The sequence below is a fragment of the Pinus tabuliformis genome, chromosome 2_2 (assembly GCF_031772625.1).
Source record: "Pinus tabuliformis cultivar Carrire ecotype Pingquan chromosome 2_2, CPIR1, whole genome shotgun sequence".
Lineage (NCBI taxonomy): Eukaryota > Viridiplantae > Streptophyta > Pinopsida > Pinales > Pinaceae > Pinus > Pinus tabuliformis.
In genome coordinates, this window is record NC_142300.1 from 1,274,389,249 (window position 1) to 1,274,407,648 (window position 18,400).

At 41.2% G+C, this 18,400-nt stretch overlaps 1 protein-coding gene and 1 pseudogene across 4 annotated transcripts in view; both read right to left on the reverse strand.

Moving 5' to 3' along the window:
• LOC149198125 (uncharacterized) overlaps window positions 1-18,400 on the reverse strand; it is a 328,910-nt gene that overhangs the window by 189,150 nt on the left and 121,360 nt on the right. The window lies entirely within an intron of this gene.
• On the reverse strand, window positions 11,386-13,318 carry LOC149198127 (autophagy protein 5 pseudogene; annotated as a pseudogene).

Here is an 18,400-nt window from a genome sequence, read left to right on the forward strand (position 1 = left end):
ACTTTCACCAATGGGAGGAATCCCGATATGAAGGAAATCACTTATGATATTGGGATTAGTGATAGGTTATGAAGTGATTCCCAAGGCCCATTCAGGGAGAGAATTATTTTCTAATGCTTCAAGAGAAGTTAAGGGCTCTCCAAGAAATACCTAGGAGGAAGGTCTAGACCTAGGGTTGAGAGATGTTCAATGATAATGACTATATCCAAAGTCAAGACTTCCAATGTGATGTAGAACCTCTCTAGAAGCCTTACAAGATGATTTGTCACTTGAAAGAGCAAGTTCGCTTAACTAGAGAGAAACCTAGAAAGACCTAAACAAGATCTAAGTTTATGAGTGACCTATGGTTTATGAATAATTGTGGGAGGAACTTCTCCAATGTGCTCACTAGGTCAAGATAGGATAGCGAAAGGATCTTGAATAATTAATTCCTTTGAATTCTATGTGAAAATGACCCTCAAGGAGATCACCAAACCCAAATGTTCAAGATGAGCTTCCAAAGATGCAACTAGGGCATGAGTTTTCTTACAAACCAACCATGGGAATTGCTCCAACCTTGGAGAGTCACTAGAGGAGACACCAACACAGATACCTATCCAAACAGATTTGAAAGATCACTCCTATAAGGAAATTCGCAGGCAGTCCTAGTTGGCCATTTAGGAAAGGGACCGAAATTTTTAAGGGAGAAAAAGAGAGATAAGGAGAAGGTGACCACCAATTTTTCTTGGATCAGTGCCCAATCTTTGGGTTATGGACTAAGTCACAGGGTTCGTCGAACTTCTAAGTTGAAATTCGAAATTCGGCAAACCCTAAGGAAAAATAAAAGTTCATTTCGGTTCGGCCAATGGTTCATTGAGGCTTGATGCAAGCAGTTGCTTTCCCGTGTTGTGTGCTCTCTTTATACCACCGACTGGACCAGTTATGATTGCTCGCTTTCATTGTTGTACTATGATTTTGTGTAATTTGTTTCAATCAAGCCACTGGTGACTACCATTCATTACTTGTGATTTGTGTGTTGCGGGTTTCATCACTACATTGTGACGTGAATTGCTACAATCAAGCGACTAGGGAGTCTCGAACTGTGGCGATGGGTGACAGTGGAAGGTTACAACGTTGTGATTTGTTGCTAAATAGGGTCACATTATTGCAACTCAAGTCATCATTCATGTTTACTTGCCACCTGTCATGCACACCTAACAGTAGTAAGAAAAGCCCTTAACCCCACAAGGTGTGGTTGGGCCAAAACTAAGAGATGGCGCTGTCACCTATTCCAAACTCACTCTATTTAAGCTTTCTCATAAAAATTGCACCTCTCACCCTCAACTTTCTACTATGGCACACTTTGAGGAGTTAAAAATGTGTTCCAAACCCTCAAAACCCACTTTTCCCAAGTTTAATGGGAAATCTGGCAATAAATTAAACTATAAATAAATTAAATGGATAAAAATAAATTGTTGCATGTAACAAAATGACTTGGAAATTATCTCAAGTCAAAAGACAAGTCGAAGGATGATTTGGCACCTTGCATCATAAATACAGGGCCCACTCAAGGAAATAGAATTTCTTGACATAAATGCAGTGACTTTTGATAGGAAAATTCGAATTTGTAGAGCTAATGCACATTTGGGAGGATTTGGGAGAATATTTGGCAGAGATTTTTATGGGAAATTGTCCCCACATTTGTTCCCACCCATATACACTATTCATTTCATCATGGAATTCAATTTTTCTTAAAGGATTTTTTATGCCACTTGGGAAATTCGAATTTGCATGAAGGTCCTTTAGGATTGTCACCCATTTGCTTTGGGATTGTCACCATTTGTCTTGGGATTGGCTCCCAAGCTTCTATATAATAAGAGTTTTGTGCTCACACTTATGTAGTTATTGTTTACTAGTTATTGTGCTTGTGGAAGCATTGTTACTTTGTATATTTTTCAAGAGCTCTAATAAAAAAACTTTGGGGGTCCATTCATGGGTTTTCTTCCTTTGGAGCATGGTGCATTGTGAGCTATTGATATAATCTTTCTATGCTTTGAATTATTTCATTTTCCATATATTCTTATAAACGTGCTAGTGCAAAGTTATTTGATATTAGCATTTGATTTGAAAGTAGGCTCTAGAGCTTGAAAGTTCTAGTTTATTTTCAAATAAATTTATAGAGGTTTTGAGTCATTGTTAGCTTATTTAAATCTATAGTGTTGTAGAAGAATTGTTGTTGGATCAAACGTGAGATGAAGTCTTTGGGAGACCAACCCACTCTTAGAGCACCTTCAAAGGAACTCTCATTTGTTATTTGGATTTACTTAGTTTATCTTACAAAAAGTGTCTTGCAGGGATTCGTTTGGGCATAGCTTGTATACAAGCAATTATCTTAAAAATCTAATTATTTAAAATAGTGCTTCATTGGTTTAAATTTAGCTACTTGAGAGTTTTTTCTAAACTAAACCAAGTGATGGGGTTCACTCCCATCACTTGATTTCGTTTCTTGTATATTATTTGTATTTTATTTAACTATTGTCATATTCTCTCTACACTAATTTGTTTCTTGACCCTGTAGCCCATAGGTAGAATGTTAGTGATAAGAGCATTAAAGAAGGACCATACAAACTCTAACGCTTTTCCTTATAGGACCTCTCAACTCTTTCCAAGGTTGATCTTTTGGGGAAGCCGTGGTCATTTGAGGAGGATTGGCTCCTTATTTTGTGCAACATTTCATTCACCTTTGGAGGCCAAGCCTTGAGGCATCAAGAGACACTTAGCTTCTTCAATCTTGAGAGATTTCTCAATTGTACTTCATTTTTTGAATTTGACTTTCAAGAAGGAGAATTAGAGCTTGAATACCTTCATGCATTATAAAGACTCCTCTTGAAGATTTACTTGAGACCTCTTGAAGGTGTGAAAATTTCAAATATGAAATTCTACTGCAGTAACTGATTTATTTCTCCTACTTATTTTCCACAATAAGTTATTTACAAAACCCTTCAGTAAACATCAAAGTAAATTCTATTGCAGTTATCACATAATAGCATAGAGAAAAGAACAGTGAAATACAAGCACAAGAATCAATCACATCAACACAGTTATTTTTGGACAATAGTCCCCGGAAAAACCCAATGCGGGAAAACCAGTGCAGCAGATGAGGGTTTATTTATTATTCTTTAGCAACAATCACTTTACAAGGAATGATTTGCAGAACATAGAAAAACCTCTGAGAAAACACCTGGGAGAATTTCCCTCCACCTTTTGGAGAAATTCTGACACCCAAGAGACCCTCCAGCCTTCACTGCGTCACCTTTGCGTCATCACTGTGTGAGGATTGCGTCCCTTGTTGCGCTGCCTCTCTGAGTTGTCCCTTTGTGCTGACCCTCTGATGCACTGCGTCCCCTCCTCAATATCCAACTGATGTTGATGCCCTCCTCTTCCTTCACCCTGCAATTCTCGCTCTGAAATCGAACTCTTACTCCTTGAGAATCGATTTCCCTCAAGTTACTAAGTATTTGCCTGGTGTATCTCCAAATGACTCTCAAGTCTTCCTTTATACTTTTCCTGTTGAAATATCAACGGCCGAGATTAAGTCTCTAATCAACGGCTAAGATTAAATTAGACTTGATCCTCGTCTCTTAGAAGCTTCTCACCCATATTTTCATTCACACCCATTAATATTTTAATTTTCCTAAGTTTAGACTTAGGAACCCCATTAAAAATATTAATTATTTTAATAAAATACAATCCGGGTGGAATTTCACCAAATGATTTATGAGTCTTGGAGATCTCATGTGTTCTAGCCCCTCCACAAAAATTTTAGAGCTAGAGCACATCCAATGCTACCCTAAATCAACACACCCTCTTAGCGAGGAATGTGCTCTAGCAATACTTCCCAGCAGAAGTATCACACTCATCCATGACATCAGTCCTCTGCGTTGCTAATGCTCGGCCTGTTGCCCCTCATCCACTGCGTTGTTGCAATCTGTACTACTGCCCATGACACTGCCACTATCGCTGTTGCATCTGTACTACAGAGCCCTCTTTAAGAACTAACTACATTGTTTGTTTCTGCTACTGAAACGGATTCTCAATCATCCCCTTCTTCTCCCTGTAATAAACAAACTTTGTTCTTCCTAGAGCCTTGGTGAGAATGTCTACCACTTTTTCTCCTGACGGAGTGTACTGTAACTGTATTGCCCCTTGTTGGACACAGTCTCTGATAAAGTGACACCTGATGTCAATGTGCTTCAACTGATCATGAAAAACTGGGTTCTTAGAGAGCTTGATGCAACTCTGATTATCACACAAAATATTGGTCGCTCCATCCTTCTGCTGAATAGATTCACAAGCAACTTCCTAAGCCATATGGCTTCACACGATTTGTGCTAGCTGCCATATATTTAGCTTCAGGTGAGCTCAGAGCTACGCATTTTTGTTTCCTACTACACCAAGAGGTCATACCTGATCCAATGTTGAAATAGTAGCCAATGGTACTTTTCCAATCTCCTGAACTTCCAGCCCAATCTGCGTCAATGAACCCACTCAGCCTAATATCATTGCCTCGAGTGTACATTAATGCATGCTCGATTGTTCCTTGTATATTTCTGAGAACATGCTTGGCTACTGCCCAGTGTGCCCTCTTCAGTTCTACCATGAACTGACTATGGGTGTTGACAAGGTAACAAATGTTTGGCCTGGTATTGACCAGATACATCAGGGACCCTATGAGTTGCCTGTACAAGGTGGGATCTACTTCTTTATCTTCAGACGCATCAATCTTCTTCCAGTTGGTAATCATTGGAGTAGCCATGGGTCTACAGTCCTGCATTCTAAACCTTTTTAAAAAAATTGTAGCGTATCTCCCTTGTCCAAGGAAAATTCCACCCTTCTGTTGCCAAACTTCCAACCCCAGAAAATAATGCATCCGTCCCAAATCCTTCATGTCAAATTTTGTAGCTAGGTTTTCCTTGCAATCTTTGATGAGCCTGGATGAACCTGTCAGGAAAAGGTCATCCACATATAACACCAGAATCAGAGGCTCATTCTCTACAATCAAATAGTAGAGGTTGGGATCTACATCACTCTTGACGAATCCCATCTTCTGCAAGTAACCATCAATGCAATTGTTCTATGCTCAAGGCGCTTTTTTTTGCCCATACAAGGCTTTCTTCAACCTACATACATGAGTTTTCTTCTCATGTGTCTCAAAACCCTCTGGTTGTTCAATGTATACTTCTTTTTCTATCACCCCGTTCAAGAACGCAGTCTTGACGTCCATCTGGTGAATCTCCCACCCCATCTATGCTGCAAGGGATATCACAAATCTAATAGAAGTATACCTGGCTACTAGGGTGAAGGTTTCTTCGTAGTCTATCCCTTCCTTCTGAGCATACCCCTTAGCCACGAACCTAACTTTGTATTTTTCCACACTGCCATCTACAGCATATTTGACCATGTAGATCCATCTCGAACCTACAACCGATCTATCCTGAGGCCTAGGTACCACTTTGATGAAAGGAGGTTTTAGGGTATAGCCAATTCCCCTTTCTTTATAAAATTTCGAACCTGAGACCTATGGGTTATGAGCCCATTTCATTATCGGAAGCGTTTAATCACTCTTTGCTTTAAAAACCCGTGGACTTCAACTCTATCGGGATTTCCTTTAAAAACCCAGGACCACATCACTTAACGCAATACAAAGGAAAACACGAGAAAACCTGCAACCGAACCATAAGGCCAGACTTCAAAAAGTATACACCTGCTCCTATAAAATCTTCGGGTCCGCACTTTCCAGCCTTCCTACAGCGCTGCTCTGATCTCCGAAACACCGATACCTCTGATCGCTGATCATCGCATATCGGCGATATCACTTCATCGGCCCTCGGTCTATCGCAATATCGCATGTCGACACATCGACATTCCTCCGACCTCCAACCCTTGACCTCTTCGGTTTGCGATTAGCAATTAGATCACGACCGTCGATCCTGACTCTCGATCTGACGGTTGCGATTACATCGCACATCACCATCGCTTTGGATCTCCAATCACCAATCAAACAATCCTCCGTCGTTGATCTTCCTCCATCATATCCGACGGTTGACGTTGATTTCGGGTGGACAAGTAGCACGAGGATTAACCGCCCAAAAAGTGGTTTCCTCTCTCCTCCTCGCTGCTACGTGTCGCTTGATGAGTGGAATCGGGTGCCAATCCAAATTACCACTTACCACTTGTGATCTCACTCGAAATACCACCTTTCGCTTTTAAATCCGCCGATGCGATATCAATGAATTACTCCACAGTGATTCCATCCGGGCCATTGATCTTACAGATCTAACGGTCCCTGTGTATTGTTGCATCTGTTCCTCCTTTGCTCTATTCTCGTTTGCCTTTTGATGGATTTTACGCTAAAACCCCAGTTTCTCTGCCATACTCTGCCTTCACACAAAACACTCATATATAACAATATTTCGTTGGATCGCCATCGATCCTACAATGATCGATGGTCGATCAACACACTTACTACACAAGACTTCAAGCCATTAACGCATATATACACAAATAACTCAAAAGGCATTATTATATAACACACATGGAATCCACACAACACGCATCTATTCATTATACAATATTGAATACAGACTAAGGCATTTCAACCTTAAAGACAGTTCCCTCTCGACTACATTTTGATTACTCTCAACTTATACAAATTCTATTATTACCCTCTATCTACCTGAACACGCAAGTTCATCAATATATATATATAAGGAAACATTGGATCAGATCACTGTGAAGGATCTGATCAAATCCTCTCCATGAATCACTCAATTGTCCCTAATTCTCTCTACATGCATACATATGTGACAGATTACATTTAATAAAGTCTTCAAGAGACTTTATCCATTCCATCATTTACTCTGTTTTAAACAGATTTGTCCCCTATTCAACTCCGATGGTCCACGTCTCCTCTTGCTCCGCTTTGGATTCCTCTTTTGATTAAGGGGGGGTCAGATGCTCCTGCATCACACTTCCCAGACATCATTGATCATTATGGAACTGTATTCCTCCACCATAGCATCTACCCATACTTGATGTTGAATGGCCTCCTGAAAACTAAAGGGTTCTCCAACCTGAGCCACCAAAGCTTGGTATCTATCTAGTTGTCTATGCTCCCTTTTCTCGTTCCTAGGAGCTCTAACGAAATCCTCAGCATCTCGTAGTATCTATCGAAGTTCCCAACTCATTCTTCCACTGGTAGTGGGTAAATATATTTGCTCATCCTCCTGAGATTCCACCCGCTATGATGCCTCTGGATTCTTGTCATTTGGAGAAGTACTGGTGATGATTTCTGCTAGTCGAAGTGGCTGGACCAATGGATCATCCTTTAATTGCTCTTCGGAAAGCATTTCTCGGGATTTCCCAAAAGCATTGTCCTCCATGAACTCTACATCTCATCATACTACGATCTTTCTATTTCCCGAAAGGTAGATTCTATATGCCTTAAGCATTCTCGATATATCCCACAAGATATCCTCTTTTGTGCAGTTTGATCCAACTTCTTCTTCTTTTCTTCGGATATATGGCAGTATGCTAAACTCCAAAATATTCTGAAATGACTCACTTCAGGCTTCTTGCCGGTGAAGACACTCTCCAGAGTGATCTTACCTAATGCCCTGTGAGGAGTCCTGTTCTGAACATAGATTGTTGTGATGCATGCTTCTTCCCATAGAAATTTGGGCATATCCTGATCATGCAACATTGCCCTCGTTGCTTCAACAATAGTTATGTTCTTCCTCTCTGCTACTCCATTCTGCTCCGGAATATATGGAGTTGTCCATTCTTTTCTAATGCCTTCCCTTACGCAGAAATCGGTGAAGTCCTTATCAATGTATTCTCCACCATTCTCTGAGCGCAACACTTTTATCCTCTTTCCTGTCATATTCTCAACCAGAGCTTTAAGCTCTTTGAATCGATCAAAAACCTTATCCTTGGTTTTTAGAAAGTAGTTCCAAATCTTCCTAGAATGGTCATCAATGAAGGTGACGAAGTATTCGGCACCACTAAGAGCTCTTGCGAACATGGGTCCACAAATATCTGAGTGTATCAATCCCAGAACACTCTTTGCCCTACTATTACTTCTGGAATAAGATGCTTTGGCGTACTTGGCTAGTACGCAACCTCTGCATACATCGTCTCGTTTGATACTTAATTCTGGAACTCCTGTGACAGTTCTTCTGAGAATTCTTATAGCCATCTTGTGATGGTTCTTTTGAGAATTCATATAGCCCCATGTACAATGCCCCATCCTTATGTGCCATGGTTCATTCAATTATTTTTCACCAATGCTGCCTATCAGTGCCATTGGAGATTCTAGCTATAACTTATACAGTCTATTACTTCTGACTCCAATTTGGGCCTTCTTCTTCCAACTCGGATGTTTGACATATACTTTCTTCCCAATGAAGTAAACATCATAGCCCTTGTTCTGTAACTAAGATACAAAGAGTAAGTTCATCCCCAATCCAGGCACATGCAGCACATTGGTAGCTCGAAGCCGATCCCCTGCTTTTGTTTGAAAAACTACAGTACCTCTTCCTACAGGGGTACATTTTGACTTATTTCCCATGGTGATTTGGAAGTTCATTTGTTCTTCTTGATAGCTCGAGAAACATTCTTGTATTCCTGTCATGTGTGCAAAAGCTCCACTATCAATATACCAAACCTCAGAGGAAGCAGAACTTGCCAAGCAAGCGACTTCTTCTTCCAGTCTGGAAGCTAGCACAGAATTGTCGTGATCCATTATATTCTTCGTGCTTTCCTCTTTCCCAGGAGAATTGTGTGAGTCCTTTTGAGTTGCTGCTCCAGCATCATGTTCACGACTCATTGCAGATTCTCTAATCCTGTTGCCAAATCTCTGCTCTAATACCATGTGTAAATTTCAAATACGAAATTCTACTACAATAACTGATTTATTTCTCCTTCTTATTTTCCACAATAAGTTATTTACAAAATCCTTCAGTAAACATCAAAGTGAATTCTACTGCAATTGTCACATAATAGCATAGAGAAAATAACAGTGAAATACAAGCACAAGAATCAATCACATCAACACAATTATTTTTGGACAATAGTCCCCGGAAAAACCCAATGCGGGAAAATGGTGCAGTGGATGAGGGTTTATTTATTATTCTTCAGCAACAATCTCTTTACAAGCAATGATTTGCAGAACATAGAGAAACCTCTGAGAAAACACCTGAGATAATTTTCCTCCACCCTTTGGAGAAATTTTGACACCCAAGAGACCCTCCAGCGTTCACTACGTCACCTCTGTGTCATCACTGCGTGAGGACTGCATCCCTTGCTGCATTGCCTCTCTAAGTTGTCCCTGTGCGTTGTCCGTTTGATGCACTACGTCCCCTCCTCAGTCTCTAATTGATGTTGATGCCCTCCTCTTCCTTCACCCTGCAACTCTCCCTCTGAAATCGAACTCTTACTCCTTGAGAATCGATTTCCCTCGGGTTACTGAGTATTTGCCCGGTGTATCTCCAAATGACTCTCAAGTCTTCCTTTATACTTTTCCTGTTGAGATATCAACAGCCGAGATTAAGTCTCTAATCAACGGCTAAGATTAAATTAGACTTGATCCTCGTCTCTTAGAAGCTTCTCACCCATATTTTCATTAATACCCATTAATATTTTTATTTTCCTAAGTTTAGACTTAGGAACCCCATTAAAAATATTTATTATTTTAATAAAATACAATCCGGGTGGAATTTCACCAAACGATTTCTGGGTCTTAGAGATCTCATGTGTTCCAGCCCCTAAACAAAGTTTTAGAGCTAGGGCACATTCGATGCTACCTAAAATCAACAGAGGGTTTCTCATCTTGTAACATCTAATAAGAGCTTAGTTTTTCTTGTGGGAGCTTGGGTTTTCACCCAAGGTATCATTTTCTCCTTTTTCGCAAAAGGAGGAACATGTGGGTGGTTTGATCTTGAGATTATTTTCTTAGATTCCATCTTGCATGTCTTAAAATTAACACAGCATCACTTCCACAAGTTAATTTTCTGAATTTTGTTTCTGCTACTTATTTTCATGCTTTGCCATTTCAAGTTTAGCTTTCAAATACAATTCTAAATCTTACTTTTGGAAGCAATTTATTTTATGCAAGGCATTTCATTTCAAGTAGCAAAGTTTATCCATTTGCTTCATGTTGGACTCACAATAGGCTCATGAAGCAACAAACTTATAGCTTGTTGGCTTGAATGTAAAAATACACAAGGGTATTAGTAATAATAATTTATTATATATAAAAATGTATAAGTGATGGTTCAATGTTACAATGAGGGTCTGCTTTAGATACCTAGGCAGGTGTCCCTTTATGATCAGTCGTGTCCTTTGGGTACGCACCTCTTCACTAATTAATCATTGTTTTGATGTAGTCTTATTATCTATATTTACATAATTTATGTTTATAACATTGCCTTCCCCTTCAAAAAGGTTTGTCCTCAAAGTTTGGTGATGAAAGGACTTGATCTCTTATCCGCTACAAATGTTTCTCGACTTGACCGCTAATAATTTATCCATTTGACCACATCATTTTGGCATGTGTAATCGTTGATAGTACCACCTTGGGATTAGGGTTGTTCATTTTTTATTTTATTTTTTTAATATATATATATATAATAATTTTTTAATTATATATATATATAATAATTTTTTTAATAAATTAATTATATAGTTGTAAACTATATATTACAATTATATAATTATATAATTAAAATTTATATAGTTTAATGTTTATATAATTAAAAGTTATATAGTTAAACAGGCATATGAACCAATTGTATATAGTCCCAAGGGTTTGACGTTTGACCGGGGGAACACATCGCTTGACCGCGGCAAAAAAAACGGTGTTGACGCGAAGAATAGTTCGGGTTTAACAGACTCGCAGCACAATGGAGAGACAGCGCAACGGGAGCAAAAGACTGCGGTGATAGCGAACCAGTAATGGAGTGCGGAATGGATTGGGTCTCCATAGAATGTTATTATATCTAGAAAAATTATCCTATCATCTACAACTTTTGTTGTTATCTGTTCAAATCATCAGCCGAGCAAGGCAGAGCAAAAGTAAGGAATGGGCTCCCCATTCTTGATTCAGAGATTTCGACAGAGTTTGACAACAAGAGGAGGGAAGCCCTTTGTCAAAGTATATTTCACCCATAACTGTATAACACCGCAGAAGCTAGAATTAAAAATATATATGTCACTAATTACATATATAAGCTGCCAACGAGAATACCAAATAATTGTAGGCTGCCACGAATCGTTATCACGACTTTATCAAAACATCCCAGCTGGCCACGATTTACCCGCAAAAATTCAAGGGTCAACGGATGTTTGTCAGAGGACGTGGTTGTGATGTAATGTCGACGGCAGCGTGTATAAAACGAAAAACAGCAGTGGCAATTTTAAAACGCAACGAAGCGTTTTTTTGAAACAGTGTGACGGTAAAAACCACGTATTGTTTGAAACCCATCCGAACGGATTTCTTAGCATCCGCAGCGATCTGACAGGGTTTACACAAGCATCTACGGTAGGTGATAAGTGTGCAGCGGAATCATCAGACATGAGAGGAACAGTGGTGAGGCATAGCGGAGAGGGGACAGGTGCAACTAAATTTTGAGCTACCCAGTAAAGTGGCAAATCAAGGCTGGGCTCAATTCCCTGCACTCTAACAATCTCAATCCCTGCTCTCAAAGAAGCTTCTGGTACTTCTGATGGTTTCAAATTGTTGTCCTGATCTGTTGAAGTGTGTGCATTGTTTAAGCCATGCAGTACCATTTCTGAATCAACCTGATTTGAAGAAAGCAATGTATTTTCACTTTCCACTTGCGAAGTGACAACAGAACCTCTTCGTTTTTTATCATCCTCCAATACAGATTTTGTGCACTTGCTACTAGAATTAGTAGATCTCTTGCTCTCTTCGCCTGAAAAATGTTTTGGAAAAAGTTCAAGGAGCACACTTGCCAGTGCAGCACCCAGAGTAAAAGTTGAACCTTCATCTTTTGGAATTTCTACAGCCTTGTTGATATAAGTTATCTCATCCCAACATTCCACTGGCAATGCATCAACAAGATCATCTTGAACTTCTTTTAGATGACGTAAATACAACCGAAGTGGGATCTTTCTAGTTCTACTTGTTTCAAGACTGTCACTTTCACCATGGTTCCGCCGATTTGATAACCCTTTACCAAGATTTGTTCCAGAAGCACCATCCTCAACAACAGGTCCTGGCCTAAGTCATGCAGAAATTCGATTATACCCATCCATGTCACCTTTTGCAACACATTGCCATAGCTCTATTTGATCTGGTTTTGACATGTTCATTATATTCCTTGTGCTTCCGTTCATTATGAAGGATGCCTCTTTTAGTGAATTAATAAAACTCCATTTCACGTTGTCTTCACCCTCACATGGGCTTAATATATCTGTTGGATACCCTCTAAAGTGAACTGCTATATTCCATGGCCTTTCCGTCTCTGCACAAAGAAGATCAAACAAGACTCCAGTTGGAATGTACCATTTCAAAGGTAAGCCTTTGTAGTCAAACCATACTGTATATGTTCCAGGAGGCAAGGAACTCTGAAAATGAGGTTTTATGACAGGAATAAGAAGAGGAAGGTATCCATTATGAGGAGCCAAGACTAGAAGAGGTGGGGAGGCAGGAATTGTTGTAACTTCGGAATCATGCAAATGAACTTGCAGTGGAATGTTGCCCATCCACACATATTTGCAAGTAGACGGTTCCCTTGATGAAAGCACAAAATTATGACCACTTACAGTAGCAAGCTCTGAACTTGTCACACGTGCAGAAATTTGAGAGGAAAAACAAGTCATCAAACCATCTTCCACTATTAAGATCAATATCTAAATGTGGACGACTCTGAATGTCACTTACACCAGCAGTCACACTGGTTGCAGTAATAATTGAACTGCCTTTACCCACCATCCTTGTTTTCTCGAAGGTATTCACATTCTCCACATCTTCAAGAGCCTGCTTTTTCTCAAGAGCCATCAATGGCAGTTTCTCATTGACATCTTCTTTCAACAAGGATAAATCTAATATCATTTCATTGTCAATATCTACAACAGCCTGCTCTTTCTCCAGAGCCACCAATGGCAGTTTCTCATTGACATCTTTCAACAAGGATAAATCTAACATCATTTCATTGTCAATATCTACAACAGCCTGCTCTTTCTCCAAAGCCACAGATGGTAGCTTTTCATTAACAGCATCTTCATTATTATGATATTGTACATCTCCTTGTTTCATTACACCATCGTTATCATCTTCCTTATTATGGATTTAACTTCGACATGCTTTAACTTTTGCATATGGTTGTCCGCCCTAATTTTGTAATATAATGTCGGCTGGATAGACCTACCCATGGTCCGCGGACTATGGGATTGTATAAATAGAGCGAGGCTCTAAGTGTAAAAGGAAAATAACGAAGATAATAGAGGAAGGACGTCTAAGTGGTTGAGTCAAAGTGTAGGGTGTGTCTATGGGTCGTAGCGTAGGAGAAGGCTCTGCAGCTGTGTGCACAGAGGCCTAGTAGTCCACAGTTAAGTGCGCGGACCCCTGCAGCTGAGTGCGCAGGGCGAGTCGAGTCTATAACTGTGGAAAGAATCAATAAAGAGAAGTTTTGCTATAATTTTGTGCATCTGTTCTTGGGTTAATGCATGATTGATATAATTTGCAAATATATTGTCTATTTACTGCGCACACATGTATGAAGGTTCCATGTTGTTAAGTATAACTTAAAGCACTCAAGTAGACAAAGATAATAAACAAATATTGGAATATAAGCAAGGTTTGGGTAATAACGCAGAGAGTGGCGCACAAAACCCTGGGTAGAGCTACGCGAAGGCAGTGTATCAGGCCGCGAGAAACAGGGAAATGCGCGAAGCAACCTGCGCGCCGGAACAAATCACAGACTAGTCGAACTCATTAGACATCTCCAGGGTGCGGAAACCTGGTTCTAGCACCCTCCCATACTACTTCGGGTGAGACCTCAGTCCGTGCTCCGCGGACTGTTGCCGAAAGGGCCAGTAGTACCGGGATTTGTTTGGCTAATTAACTCTGAACCTGGGTCAGGCCCCAACAAGCCAACAAATGGTTCCATTGTCGAGACCGAGATCTGCATAGAGATGTCTGATGTCGTATCACTGGAATCCGACAAAGAAAGGAATTGAAGAGTGGTTGGACAGAAAGATTCACGAGTTCGCGGCGTAGGAAAACAAGAATCCACGATTATCAAAGGAAGAGTGGTTATATTGCTACTTGTATACGAAGATCCACGAAATTTTCTTTGCATCCTTCCCTACTGAGTTGTACGAGTGGATCATGAGGCTAGCAGATAGCCAAGGAAGGTGTAAACTCGACAAACCTATTGTGTGGACTCCAGAATTGGTGCACAGACTGGAAGCATCAGAAGATAAGATCGCGCGTTGTTGATCATTGGTTGGATCAAATCATAGGAGGGTTCATCACCGAATTCACGGTAGATACTTCGGTCAACTATAGCGAGGCAGAACGACGCTTCCTCAAGGGACCGCGAGGTAAGTACGTTAAATCTTTGAACACTTGGATTAAAATGCTACTATGTGAAAAGCGGGTTATGCAAATAAATTGATGTTTGGGGCTACGTAGAGTGGGAGGATCTACAGAAACGAAGGTAGCACAGAACTAGAAACTAGCCCCTTGATTTCACCTCCGCGAGGAGGCGAAGAGGAGCTTGCGAAGGTTTCACCAAGAAGTGCGATCAATATGATAAAGCAGAGAATTCCGCGCATACCACCCCCACCCACACCACCACCAGTTTCACCATCTTCACCCCCGACTTCGCCCATACCACCTCCGCCACCACCGCGAAGCAGTATGGCCAACGCGATAAAGCTACCAGTGTTCAAGGGAGTAGGGAATGAAGATCCGAACCAATTTTGGTTCATGGTAAAATCTGTATGGGAAGCACAGGGTGTCACGGACGACAATATAAAGAAGGAAACATTGGTCAGCGCTCTGCAGGATCACGCGTTGACCTGGTACATTAAGCATTCCAATGACAATCCGAATGCGGGGATAGCGGATATCCAAGCTACGCTAAACAAGGAATTTAGCAGGCCAAAATCGGAGGCACAGTTGATCATTGGATTCAAGGAAATCACCATGCTACCAGGCGAAACCCCGTGGGAGTTGGATCAAAGACTGAAGTGCACAATTTGCGAAGCAAACATGACCTTAACAGATGGGCAACACCGCGAATGGTTTGTAGCCTCGTTAACACCACATCTACGGAACGCGCTATCGCAACAAAGGCTAACCACTCAAGCTGAGGCTTTGGAGGTCACAATGAGATTGCACGAGACTCCGATACAAGATCCTAACCTGGGAGTCCAGCAGATTCACGCACAGTTGAAAAACTTGTGCCTTGAGATGCAGAGTTTGAAACAAGACAAGACGGCTCGTCCAGAAGTGCGCGACGAGGTATGGTGCGTAAAGTGAAAGGGCCAGGGGCACGACAAGGACCACTGCCTAGTGTTCGCGAATTACCTCGCGGGAGGAGGACCAATGCCATTGAGACCAGAGGCACAAGTAGGACCAAGCACGGCGTCTGCATTATGGTACGCGATTTGTTAGATAGGAGGAAAACACGCTACAGATAACTGCCATCTACTACAAAAGTATACGCAAAATTCCCAACAGTTGTTCTGTAATTTCTACAGGTCAGTAGGCCATAATGAGCGCACCTATAGAAGTTATGAACTGATGATGGATTGTGGATCGGACTCCTACCTACAGAGTTCAGGCCGAAACATGGCCCCTCGATCAAAATGCAGGAATGGCGTGCACTGGATTTCAAGGACGCAGACGAGGCTGAGGTGGAATGGGACCAGGAAGAGATCGCGGACAGCTGATATGTTACAATTGCAGAGGGCCAGGCATTATGCCCGCGATTGTACAAATCCAACGAGACCATCATGCTTATATTGTACGCAGTTTGACCATGAGACGGAGGACTGTCCCACACTGGTAGTGAGGTTGCGCGATAAAGGAGCACTCCAACCTCCCCCGACTCAGAACTTGCAATTTATGAAATCTGACCCGCACGAGGAAGACCCTAATGTAAATATCGTGCTCCGGAGTGGTATTACGACAGGGGATGACAAAGGCAAGCAGCCCGAAGAAAGTACCTGGGTTTGCAAAGCCCCGGCGAAGGAACCAGAATTTGATTTGGACCGCGCTAAGGAGACATTCATGGAAGCTAAGCAGAGCTTCGCGAATGCCTCCACTTCAAAAAGTATGATATAAGCAGTTATTACCCCCTTAAAGTGGGGCAATTCATTGCCCACCAAGGGTTGGGACCTGCATGGGTTCCTTAATGACGTGGGGGCACTCATGAGGCCCTAGGAACTAGGATGATGGCCATAATGATAAAGGGTGGAGCTCATGTTCGGATTTTGCCCACGTGTTATTTAATGTCTCAGCCATCTTTTGTAATTTATAATATTCTTTTGTTTCGTTTCTTGCTTGTGGCCATGATATGCTTTTAATGTTCTTTTGGTTGCATCGACCTCCAAGGCAATATTTCCAGGCCCGACCCAAACATGTAGACAAGGGGAGGCAGTGTACCAATGCCTTATGGACCTAGAGAGGGACGGTGATGAAATACGGCTTGTAATGGGCAGAGGAAGTGAAAAATGTGAAATGGAAACACAGGACCGCACTACCAAAATCGGGGTTTCTCAAGTAGTGTCCTTCTTGAAGTCATAGGCCAATAGGGAAGATCCCACGGGACTAGGATTGAGGATTAACCCCCCCCCATTTAAGGTGAGGGAACAAAACTACAGTCAAAACCCTTTCTTCTTCCAAGTCACCCAATAATCCATGCCCAATATGCCCAAGGGAAAAATAAGCATAAGCACCCGATTGCACAATTTAAAAGATATCTTTAAGATTGGAATGCCCACCTTCAAACATATGCTCTCGACAGATGAGCAAGGGGGCATATGACTGACTCGAAGCGGATATCAAATGCCACAATACATCGGCTACACTGGTGGCTGTCAGGGGTTGCTGGCTATCGGCTGAAGAGATGTCAAGGAGAAAAATTCCCCTATGGGGTCACTCACTTTTGGTGGGTAACAGGGTCAACACTCCTATAAGCTTGACATTATTGCTGCGGATCTTGTCCATGTTTCCTTGCATAATCCTTCTTCCTTGAGTCATTGAATGTCTATAATTCCACCAATTATTGTGCATGCATGCCCAACTCTTCCAATATCTTGTTGGCTTCCCCACAGCTAGCCAAGATTATGCTCTGATACTACTGTAATATTTTCCCCCTGGAAGTACCTTAAATTTCCCAACAATTGACTGAGTGTTTAATGAGATTTTTAGCGAGAGGTTTCATCAAACAGTTTATGTGTGCTTGATTGTAGGTGCACTTTTTATAAATTATTTTATTAAAGACAAACACAGAATCACATATACTCCATGAAAATGCATCAACCCAACAGCATATACTTTATATTAAATTCTAAAAGAACTACATACCAAGGAAAGAGCATACACCAGCAAAATTAAGGAAATAAAATGATAAGTACCAGCAAGTCTGTGATGAACACATAGTTGTAGGTGACTGATAGAATACCCAGAAAGACATCAGCATTATAATGTTTCCTTCAACAGTGATACAGCACACATTCTGCCCCAAATATGACACCTTCCACTCAGGAAATATTCCCTTATGAACAACAGTCAGATCAGCCCCATAAAACAGGTAACTCAACCCTCCAAAACTTAGCAAATCAACCCTCCTTTCACAGTGATATCAGTCCCATGCAAGGAATGTCTATTTCAGCCACTAAACCAGCAACCATATAACCCCCTCATTTAATATTCAGCGATTATAACTGACTATATATGTACAGTAGTCACTTCAGCGAGTAAATCAGCAACTCATGACCATTACAGCAGACATACTCTCAGCACATTTGGGGAGAAAACTCAGTCACAAGATCAACAACTCGGCCAACATTGAGAATGAGCTCGTCCCACAAGACTTACTGAACTTGGCTCCTTCTTGAAATCAGTTTTCAACCAGAGAGTATGGGCTCGACCAACAATAGGAAACTCAATCCCTTCCACACGCAACTCCAACAGAACAGGAAACTTGACCCAAAACACAGAGATTTGTGGGCAGTGGTACGTCCAACAAAGATGAGTAACTCAACCCCTTGAAAAGTTAAACTCAGCCCTCTTTGAAGAGTAATATAATCTTGGAGAAATCGGCCTCTTTAGTATGTAGAAATTTCTGTTTTCCCACCCCGGTTTTCAGTTTCTCCTTATTTC